Source organism: Macaca fascicularis, chromosome 9 (genome assembly GCF_037993035.2).
Source record: "Macaca fascicularis isolate 582-1 chromosome 9, T2T-MFA8v1.1".
Classification (NCBI taxonomy): Eukaryota; Metazoa; Chordata; class Mammalia; order Primates; family Cercopithecidae; genus Macaca; species Macaca fascicularis.
Window position 1 is genome coordinate 71695273 of NC_088383.1, and position 11567 is coordinate 71706839.

At 49.2% G+C, this 11567-nt stretch overlaps 1 long non-coding RNA gene across 1 annotated transcript; it reads right to left on the bottom strand.

Moving 5' to 3' along the window:
• Positions 1-2440: 2440 nt before the first annotated feature.
• LOC141407686 (uncharacterized) lies at positions 2441-11023 on the bottom strand. Its single transcript, XR_012417768.1, has 2 exons — positions 8402-11023; positions 2441-4102 (listed from the first exon to the last, which is right to left on the bottom strand). It is a non-coding gene; the product is annotated as an uncharacterized lncRNA (long non-coding RNA).
• Positions 11024-11567: the final 544 nt, after the last annotated feature.

An 11567-nucleotide genomic window follows, 5' to 3' on the forward strand; every position in this document is an offset into this window, starting at 1 on the left:
CTCATAAAGCTCTTGAAGAGTCACTTGTGCATATTTATGTGGGTCTATTTCTGAACTCTCTATTCTGTTCCACTTCTCTGTTTCTAACTTTATGCTAATGCCACACTGTTTTGATTACTGTGGCTTTATATGTCTTGAATCAAGTAATGTAAATCCTCTGACTTTGCTCTTCTTTTTCAAAGCTGTTTTGGTTATTCTAGGTCCTATGTATTTTCATATGAATTTGAGAATCAGTAGCTTGTCAGTTTTCACAAAAATGCCAGCTAGAATTTTGATTGTGATTGCATAGCATCTGTATTAGTCCATTTTGTGTTGCTACAAAGGAATATTCAAGGCTGGGTAATTTACAGACAGAAGAGGTTTATTTGGCTCACAGTTCTGCAGGCTGTCCAAGCATGGCACCAGCATCCACTTGGCTTCTGGTGAGACCTCAGGAAGCTTTCATTCATGGTGGAAGGTGAAGGTGGAGCAGGTGTGTTACACAGCAGAAAAAAGGAAGCAAATGAGAGAGGCCAGACTCCTATAAACAACCAGCTCTCACATGAACGAGAACTCACTCATTACCATAGGAGGACGCCAAGCCATTCATGCAGGGTCTGCCCCATGACCCAAACACCTCCCACCAGGCCCCACCTCCAACAGTGGAAATCACATTTCAACACATGATATGGAGGGACAGATATCCAAACCGGATAATTCCACCCCTGGCCCCCCAGATCTCATGTTCGTCTCATACTGCAAAATATATCACTCCTCCTTAATAGTCCCCCAAAGTCTTAAGTCATTCTAGCATCAACTCAAAAGTCCAAAGTCCAAAGTCTTATCTGAGACTCAAGACAAGTCCCTTCCACCTATGAGCCTGTAAGACCAATAACACACTATTTACTTCCAAGGTACAATGATAGGCATCAGGCAAACATTCCCATTCCAAAAGGGAGAAATCGGCCAAAAGAAGTGGGCAACAGGCCACATGTGGGTCTGAAACCCAGCAGGGCAAACGTTAAATGTTAAAGCTCCAAAATAATCTCCTTTGGCTCCATGTCTCACATTCTGGGCACACTGGTGTGAAGAATGAACTCCCAAGGCCTCGGGTGGCCCTGGCCCTGGCCCTGGCCCTGTGGCTTTGCTGGGCACAGCCCAAGTGGCTGCTCTCACAGGCTTGAGTTGAATGCCTGCAGCTTTTCCAGGCTGAGGGTGCAAGCTGCCAGTGACTCTACCATTCTTGGGCCTGGAGGGTGGTAGTTCCATTCCCACAGCTCTACTGTGCAGTGCCTCACTGGGGACTCTCCATGGGGGCTCCAACCCCACATTTTCCCTCAGCACTGCCCTAGTTGTGGCTCTCTGTGGGGGCTCTGCCCCTGTGGCAGGCTTCCGTCTGGGCACCCAGGCTTTCCCATACATCTTCTGAAATCTGGGTGGAAGCTGCCAAGCCTGCTTCACTCTTGCATTCTGTGTGCCTACAGACTTAACACCATGTGAAAGTTGCCAAGGTTTACAGCTTGTGCCCTCTGGAGCTGCAGCCCAAGCTGTCCCTGAACCCCTCTGAACCAAGGCTAGAGCTGGAGTGGCCAGAATTGGGGGAGCAGTGTCTTGAGGCCGTACAGGGCAGCAGCGCCCTAGCCTGATCTCTAAAACCAGTTTGCCTGTCTAGGCCTCCAGGGCTGTGATGGGAGAAGTGTCCTGGAAGATTTCCGAAATGCCTTCTGAGCCTTTTTCCCATTGTCTTGAATATTAGCACCTGGCTCCCTTTTAGACGTGCTAATTGCTTTAGCAAGCAGCCTGCTTGGATTCCCCTCCTGGAAACTCCCTTTCCTCCTCTACCTCATGGCCGGGCTGTGGATTATCCAAACTTTTATGCTCTGCTTCCCTTTTAATTGTAAGTTGCAACCTTAGGTCATTCCTCTGCTCCCATATCTGATTACAGGCTGTTAAAAGCAGCCATGGCACTTCTTGAATGCTTAGAAATTTCTTCTGCCAGTTACCCTAAGTCATCACTCTCAAGTTCAGCCCTCCACAAAGCTCTAGGACATGGACACAATGCAGCCAAGTTCTTTGCTAAGGTGTAACAAGGGTGACTTTTACTCCAGTTCCCACTAAGTTCTTCATTTCTTTTCTTTTTTTGAGACGGAGTCTCACCCTGTTGCCCAGGCTGGAGTGCAGTGGCGCCATCTCAGCTCACGACAACCTCCGCCTCTCAGGTTCAAGCAATTCTCCTGCCTCAGCCTCCCAAGTTGCTGGGGTTACAGGCACCCGCCACCGTGCCTGGCTAATTTTTGTATTTTTAGTAGAGGCGGGGTTTCACCATGTTGGTCAGGCTGGTCTTGAGCTCCTGACCTCAGGTGATCTGCCCATCTTGGCCTCCCAAAGTGCTGGGATTACAGGCGTGAGCCTGTTATGCCCAGACCGTTTGTTCCCCAAAGAAGACCACCAGAGTCCAGAGTCAAAGCCAAGCGGCAAGGATCTTTACTGCAAGTTCGAACTTGGTCCCTCCATTCCACAGCATACAGGAGGGCCTCGAACAATGCGAGTGCTTGCTTTTTATAGCCCGATGTAAACAGGATATGTAAAGTTATAGCGAACAAGGTAATCCTCTCGGTTACAGCATTACAATTGGTTAACATTCTACATTTAGCATTCCTTATCGGAGATCTCCCAGGTGATGTTTTTCTGACGTTTGAAAGAAATATGGAGGAATGTGTTTGTGCTGGGCTCAGGAAGTTGGGAGATATATGGGGGATGTGCCTCATTCCTTTCATTCCCCCCTTCTTTTCAGGTAACTCTAGAGCCAGTCTTGGGTCTTATAAGTCTGACTCTGTTTCAGCGTCTACAGGTTGGTATTGGGCTCTGAGGACCATGAGCTGAACAGTGTCAAGCCTTTTTCTGACAAACTGCAAAATTCTGTTAACAACACAAGGTCCTACGGTTAGCAGAAATAGTAGACTTAGCAGGGGTCCAAGGAAGGGGGCCGACAGAGAAAACATAGAGGAATTCCACCATTGGTCTGCAGCTGAAGCAAACTGCCGTGTTTTTACTTCAGTGCTTAACTTGCGTAACTGTTGGACCCGGTCTTCTACAAGCCCTGATTCATTTATGTAGAAACAACAGTCTTCTTTTAGAAACATACATGTACCACCTTTTTCAGCAGTGAGTAGGTCTAGGGCTCTCCGGTTCTGCAAGGTTACCTGAGCTAGGGACGTGAGCTGCCACTGAAGGGGGGCAAGGGACTCAGCCGACTCCTCCATAGCAACGGCAAATTGTTGGTACAACTTGTTGCTTTCTATGAGGGTGTGACTTAGGGCTTCCCCTGCCATCCCGGCCGCCATGAGGGATGCGGTGAGGGAGATTCCTGCAATGAGGGGGAGAAATATGGCTCGTGCAGGTCTCGGTCTAGGGACTGGGTGAATAGCAGTACTAGTCCAGTTACCGGTGTACCCTAGGAACTCGCCAGCAGTTAGTAGAGTCAACCGGGGAACTAATGTGACAGGAAGACACAGTAGGTTGGTAACAGAGGGACTAGATAGGTCCTTAGATAATGTCCCATTACACCAGAAGAATATGCCCGGCGGAGCCCTTAGGGTGATATTAGGGGGCATTGCAGTGATGCTGCAGAGGCTGGAATTGGTTCCTGAGAAACAACAGTAGGGAAACTTTTCCTGACTGGGGTTTAGGTGCTGGTTTGGTGTTTTCCCCAGCGGCCACTAGGGCGGCTAACGTTAGGGCTAGACTACCTAACTGCATGTTTGCAGTGAGCTATATTGCCGGCGCAGGGTGAGTTTTAAGGGGTTGTTCTTAGCTCTGTCCACAGTCCACGTGGCCAGTGCTTTAGCCTCTGCCGTGATTGGTCCTAGAAGGTCGGAGGTTGGGTCCACTGGCTTGATGTGGGTGTAGTGGATCCACGACGTGATGCCTTTTACCTTCAGCGCGGTGGGTGTGGTCAGGAGTACCTGGAGTGGTCCCTTTCACCTGGGTTCTAGGGTCTCTTGTCGGTGTCGCTTAACCAGGACCTAGTCTCCCGGCTGGTACGGATGGGGTGTCGGTGGGGGACCGGTCTCATATAGTTCCTTCAGCTTGGGCCAGATTTCTTGATGAATTTTCTGCAAGGCTTGTAGGGAAAATGAGTTCAGAGACATTTTCTGTTTCAGATTTGAGCAGATCATCTTTTAGACTGGGAACCAGGGGTGGGGGTCTGCCATACATGATTTCGTAAGGGGTAAGGCCCAGTCTGTAAGGGGTATTATGGGCCCAGAACAGAGCGTAGGGGGGAAGGACCACCCAATTAGCGCCAGTCTCCATAGTCAATTTAGTTAAGGTCTCTTTTAAGGTCCGATTCATCCTTTCTACCTATCCTGAACTCTGGGGCCTGTAAGCGCAATGTAGTTTCCAATTTGCCCCAAGGATGGAAGCCAAATCCTGACTTACCTTAGCGACGAAGGCCGGCCCATTATCTGACCCTATCTGGACGGGGAAGCCATACCTGGGGAGGATATCTTCCAGAATTTTCTTTGCTACAACCTGAGCAGTTTCTCTTTTGGTTGGAAATGCTTCAGTCCACCCTGAAAAAGTATCTACAAAGACAAGTAAGTACTGATACTCGTACTTTCCTGGCTTTATTTCAGTAAAATCTACTTCCCAGTAGATACCGGGCCTGGTTCCTCTAAGCCTTGTTCCCGCTGCAGCCTGGGACTGGGAGTAGGCGTTGTTAAGCTGGCAGACTTTGCAACTTGCCACGATGCTGCTGGCCATCTCGGCTGTATGTCTGAATTTGAGCTTAGAGCGTCTGATCAGGTCTATTATCTGCCGAGCACCCAGGTGGGTGGTTCGGTGGATGTGTTCTAACACTTGTTGTCCTAATTTTTCTGGTAGGATGGTTTGGTCATTAGTATCAGTCCACCACCTATTCTGGATCTGTTTTAGGGGAAGCTTGTCAATCCACTGGAGATCTTGTTCTGAATAATCAGGGAAATGTGGCAAGTCCCCGGTGGCCCGGGTCAGGGAGCTGGAGTGCAAGGAGTTGGCTGGGAGCCTTTGCCACATTTCTTGCAGTTTGGTCTGCCAGAAAGTTGCCTTGAGCAGTTGGAGTGGTTGGTTTCTGGTGCCCTGGGCGATGCACAATGGCTAACTTTTCTGGCTTCCATAGCGCTGTTAACAGGGCTAGGATTTTTTGCTTGTTTTTTTATCTCTTTTCCTTCAGCCGTTAGTAACCCTTGCTCCCTGTAGATGGCCCCGTGTATGTGCGCCGTAGCAAAAGCATATCAGCTGTCTGTATATACTGTCAGCTTTTTTCCTGCCCCTAAGGTAAGAGCTTGGGTGAGCGCTATCAGTTCGGCCTTCTGGGCCGATGTCCCCGGGGGCAGGGGTCCCGCCCAGATTACCTCAGTCTCTGAAGTCACTGCCACTCCAGTGTACCTCTGGCCTTGATGCATGAAGCTGCTCCCATCAGTGAACCAGACGAGGTTAGCGTCAGGGAGTGGGCGGTCCTGCAGGTCCTCTCCAACTCCGTGCACCTGAGCTAGTATCTCGGTGCAATCATGGAGCGGCATGTCCAGGTCCGGGTTGGGCAGCAGTGAGGCAGGGTTTAAGGTCGTTGGGGGCAGGAAGGTTATCCTGATAGGATTTAGTAGTAGTCCTTGGTAGTGGGTGAACCAGGCGTTACTTATCCATCGATTAGGTGGCTGTTTGAGTACACCTTCGATGGCATGTGGGGTAACGACCCGCAATTGTTGACCCATGACAAGTTTATCAGCATCTTGTACCATCAGAGCCGTGGCCGCAATCATTCGGAGACAAGGGGGCCACCTGGCAGCCACTGGGTCTAACTTCTTTGACAGGTAGGCAACTGGCCTCCGCCAGGGGCCTAAATTCTGAGTTATTACCGCCTTGGCGACACCTTTATTCTCGTCCATGTATAAGTGGAAGGGCTTGGTGACATCAGGTAGTCCCAGTGCAGGCGCAGAGAGTAGGGCGGTTTTGATCTGTTGGAAAGCTGACTCGGCTTCGTCTGTCCAATTAAATGGCTGCTGCCCCCATGTTGCCTGATACAAGGGTTTAGCCAGTTCTGCGAACCCAGGTATCCATAGTCTATAAAATCCCGCCGACCCCAGGAATTCCCTCACTTGTTGGGTGGATTGTGGCCTGGGAATCTGCAGAACAGTCTGCTTCCAGGCGTCTGTTAACCAGCGCTGCCCTCTTTTTAGCAGGTACCCCAGATATGTTACTTCTGGCTTACAGATTTGAGCTTTCTTTGCCGAGGCTCGGTAGCCTAGATTTCCCAGAGCTTGTAAGAGACTCTTGGTCCCTTGAATACAAGCTTCTTGGGTCTCAGCAGCAATCAGGAGGTCATCAACATTTTGTAGTAAAGTTACCTCAGGGTGTTTACGTCGGTACTCACCCAGGTCTTCATGGAGGGCCTCATCGAACAGGGTAGGAGAGTTTTTGAATCCCTGCGGCAGTCTGGTCCATGTCAGTTGGCCACTTATGCCCCTTCCAGGGTCATTTCACTCAAAGGCGAAGAGCTTTTGGCTCTGAGGGGCTAAAGGCAAACTGAAGAAAGCATCTTTCAAATCTAAAACAGTGTACCATTGATGTTTAGGGTTTGGGGTACTCAGGAGGGTATACGGGTTTGGCACAGTTGGGTGTATGTCCACAATCCTCTAAGTCTTCTAATTTCTGGAGTTTCCTTTTAATGTCTGGGGCTGCCTGATTTCCGAAAGACATTACAACAGCTGCCTGACTTCCTGGAGCCTCCGGGTCTATGGGGGTGTACTGTCTAAAAGCTTCCATTAACCTTTCTAAGTAGGTAGCTGGGCTCTCTGTCTTTCCCTGCAGAACAGAGTGTACTTTAGCCAAATTAGTGGGCTTGTGAGCAGCTGCCCAGAGACCCGCCATTAGAGTCTGGCGATAAAGGCGTAGCCATTCCCTACCTTCTGCTGTGTTGTAGTCCCACGCCGGCCTGTATTCTTTCTCGCTCTTCCGTTGTGAACAAGATTCGGAGGAGCTGCTAACAATCATCCCAAATGGGCTGGTGGGTGAACATGACACTATCCAGTAAAGCCATTAAATCTTTGGGGTTTTCTGAAAACCGAGCACTCTGGGTCTTCCAGTTATACAGATCACTGGTAGAGAATGGCCAGTACTGGAGCCTGGGGATTCCCGTGTCATCTGGGGGTCCTATTTCCCGAAGGGGTAGAGCCACTGTGGAGTCAGGCAGCTGGAGGGGGCTAGCCCGCGAAGTGCGCCCTTGCGTCCGCTCCGCCGGCCCTTCAAAGTTACTTTTACTCTTAGCGGGTCCTTGTGTGCTGGCTGCCTCCCATCTGCCTGCTCTTTCCCCCGGCTTAGCCTGGGGGGCTGGGGCCTGGGGCCCGGAGGGGTACGGAGGGGGGTTCTGTGAACAGTGGGTCCCCGCTGTCAGGTAGAACAGGATGGGGTTTCCCCACACAGGTAGAACAGGATGGGGAGGGGCAGTTGGTTGCTTGGATTTTAGTGGTCGAGCAACCAGTGCCTTACAGGGTTCAGAGGCTAATTGGAAAGGGGACAGCCAAGGAGGCGGGTTCTCAACAAGGTCCTGCCATATGAGGATATATGGGATTTGATCTAAGTGGCCCGCACGCCCAGGTAGGAAAATCTTGGACTTTACCCTAGTGATGACAGCAAGTCGGAAGGTCCCTTCGGGTGGCCACTCCACATTAAAGGCAGGCCATTCAGAGCGGCATAGGGTAATGAGCTTTCCCCTCCTGATTTCCAAACTAAGATCATGGCCCCTTGCTCTTACATCTTTGAAATTACTTGTAAGGAGAGATAGGGGAGCGCTCTGGGTATTACCCATCCTGTACTAATTTGTAGTCTTTTCCTGTAAAGGAATATGGGTTAGAATCCCTTTAAAGGAAATCTGGCTTATTAATAATATTTAGTCGCAAGCGCGCCCCGGCAGTCCGGGTCAGAGACAGCTGCTGCCCGATCCTAAACACGCTCCGGCAGCTCAGATCGCGAGCGCCCCCAGCAGTCTGGATCTCCGGCAGCTCAGATCGCGAGCGCGCCCCGGCAGTCCGGGTCAGAGTTAGCCGCTCGGATCACGATCGCGCTCCGGCAGCTCGGATGGCAAGCGCGCACCGGAAGCCTGGGTCAGAGTTAGCCGCTCGGATTGCGATTGCGCTCCGGCAGCTCGGATGGCAAGCGCGCACCGGAAGCCTGGGTCAGAGTTAGCCGCTCGGATTGCAATTGTGCTCTGGCAGCTCGGATCGCAATCTAGATCAGACGAGAGCCAGGGGACGTCTCCCACTGGTCTCCGCTGGCCGTCCTATAGCGCGTCCACCAGGACTGAGCCAGCTCCAGTTTCAGACCTCGCGAGTCACAGATTCAGATTCAGAACAGACACAGACAGACAAACGGAGACGAGCCGGCTCACCTATCAGTAGATCGATCCTAGTAGATCCCTTGACCAGGGGTCTGGTGGGCTTGGGGAATCCCGGACGAGCCCCCAGATGTTATGCCCAGACCGTTTGTTCCCCAAAGAAGACCACCAGAGTCCAGAGTCAAAGCCAAGCGGCAAGGATCTTTACTACAAGTTCGAACTTGGTCCCTCCATTCCACAGCATACAGGAGGGCCTCGAACAATGCGAGTGCTTGCTTTTTATAGCCCGATGTAAACAGGATATGTAAAGTTATAGGGAACAAGGTAATCCTTTCGGTTACAGCATTACAATTGGTTAACATTCTACATTTAGCATTCCTTATCGGAGATCTCCCAGGTGATGTTTTTCTGAAGTTTGAAAGAAATATGGAGGAATGTGTTTGTGCTGGGCTCAGGAAGTTGGGAGATATATGGGGGATGTGCCTCATTCCTTTCAAGCCACTGCTCCCAGACAAGTTCTTCATTTCTATCTGATACCTCCTCAGCCTGGCCTTCACAGTCTGCATTTCTGTCAGCATTTTGGACACAATCATTTCACCGATCTCTAATAAGTTCCAAACTTTCCCTTGTCTTCCTGTCTTCTTCTGAGCCCTCTAAATTCTTCCAACTTCTGCTCATAAACAGTTCTAAAGCCACTTCCACATCTTCAGGTATCTTTATAGCAACATCACACTCCTGGTATCAATGTTCTGTGTTAGTCTGTTTTGCATTGCTAGGGAGGAAATGCCTTCAGAGTCTTTTCCCTATTATCTTGAATATTAGCACTGGGCTCCCTTTATTATAAATTTATAAAGACTGGGTAATTTGGCCAGGTGTGGTGGCTCACGCCTGTAATCCCAGCACTTTGGGAGGCTGAGGTGGGTGGATCACTTGAGGTCAGGAGTTCGAGGCCACCCTGGCCAATATGGCAAAACTCCTTCTCTACTAAAAATACAAAAATTAGCCAGGCATGGTGGCTCACACCTGTAGCCCCAACTACTCAAGAGGTTGAGAGGCAGGAGAATCGCTTGAACCCACTGGGTGCAGTGGTGCTGAGATCACGCAGAATGGTGAGATGGCTCACAGTTCTGTAGGCTGTACAAACATGGCACCATCATCTGCTCAGCTTGTGGTGAAGCCTCTGGAAAGTTTTTTTTTTTTTTTTTTTTGAAACAGAGTCTCACTGTGTCACCCAGGCTGGAGTGCAGTGGCACAATCTTGGCTCACTGCAACCTCTGCCTCCTGGATTCAAGCAATTCTCCTGCCTCAGCTTCCCAAGTAGCTGATACTACCCATGCATGCCACAATGCCTAGCTAATTTTCGTACGGGTCTCACCATGTTGGCCAGGCTGGTCTCAAACTCCTGACCTCAAGTGATCTGCCCACTGTGGCTTCCCAAAGTGCTGGGATTAAAGGTGTGAACCACCATGCCTGGCCACCCTCAGGAAGATTTTACTCATGGCAGGAGGCAAAGAGGGAGTAGGTGGTTCACGTAGTGACAGAGAGAGCAAGAGAGAGATGGCAAGCTCTTTTAAACAACCAGCTCTTGTGTGACCTAATACAGCAAAAACTCACTCATTACTGCAGAAGGGCGCCAAACCACTCAGGAGGGATCCACCCCTGTGACCCAAACACCTTTCACTAGGCCCCACCCACCTCCAACACTGGGGATCACATTTCAACATGAGACTGAGAGGGAATAAATATCCAAACCATATCAGCATCTACAGATCAATTCAGGGACAACTGATATCTTAACATTGCTGAGTCTTCTGACCCATGAACAAGGAGTATCTATTTTTTTTTTTTTTTTAATACCGGATTTCACTCTGTCACCCAAGCTGGAGTGCAGTGGCATCATCATGGCTCACTGCAGTCTCGACCTCCCACACGCCTGTAGTCCCAGCTACTTGGGAGGCTGAGATGGGCTCAGGTGATCCTCCCATCTCAGTAGCTGGGGCTACAGGTGTGTGTCACTGTCAGGCCTCTGAGCCCAAGCCAAGCCATCGCATCCCCTGTGACTTGCAAGTATAGGCCCAGATGGCCTGAAGTAACTGAAGAATCACAAAAGAAGTGCAAATGTCCTGCCCCGCCTTAACTGATGACATTCCACCACAAAAGAAGTGAAAATGGCTGGTCCTTGCCTTAAGCGATGACATTATCTTGTGCCTGGCTTATCCCGGCTCAAAAAGCTCCCCCACTGAGCACCTTGTGACCCCCACTCCTGCCCGCCAGAGAACAACCCCCCTTTGACTGTAATTTTCCTTTACCTACCCAAATCCTATAAAACGGTCCCACCCTTATCTCCCTTCGCTGACTCTCTTTTTGGACTCAGCCCGCCTGCCCCCAGGTGAAATGAACAGCCATGTTGCTCACACAAAGCCTGTTTGGTGGTCTCTTCACACAGATGCACATGACAGTCACCATACCTGGCTAATTAAAAAAATTTTTTTTTCTGTAGAGACGGGGTTTGCCATGTTGCCCAGGCTGGTCTTGAACTCCTGAGCTCAAGAGATCTGCCCACCTCAGCCTCCTAAGGTGTGGGATTACAGGCATGAGCCACTGTCCCCAGACTATTTATTTATTTAGATATTATTTAATTTCTTTTAGCAATATTCTATAGTTTCCAGTTACAGGACTTTACGTATTTTGTCAGATTTATTCCTAAGTATTTTATATTTTTGATGCTATTACAAATGGGATTTTACTAATTGATAAGTGAGTAAATTTTTGACTTTTCACTGTTAGCATATAGAAATACAATTAATTTTTGTGTATTATCTTGTATCCTTCAACCTTGCTAAACTTGCCTATTAGTTCTAGTTGCTTTTTTCTGGGTTCCATTAGATTTCTACATAGACAGTCATGTTGTCTGAAAATTGAGACAATTTTACTTCTTCAATTTGGCTGGTTTTTTTTTTTTTCCTTTCTTTTCCTGCCTGATTGAGTGGCCAGGACTTCCAGCACAATGTTGAATAGAAAAGGGGAGAGAAGGTGTCTTGTTCCTGATCTTAGGGGAAACTATTCAATCTTTCACCACTAAGTGTGATGGTAGCTGTGGGGCTTTTGTAGATGTCCATGATTATGTTGAGGATATCCCTTTCTATTCCAGATTTATTTAGTTTTTATCAGGAATGAATATTGGATTTTGTCAAATGCTTTTCTGTGTTTATCAAGATAA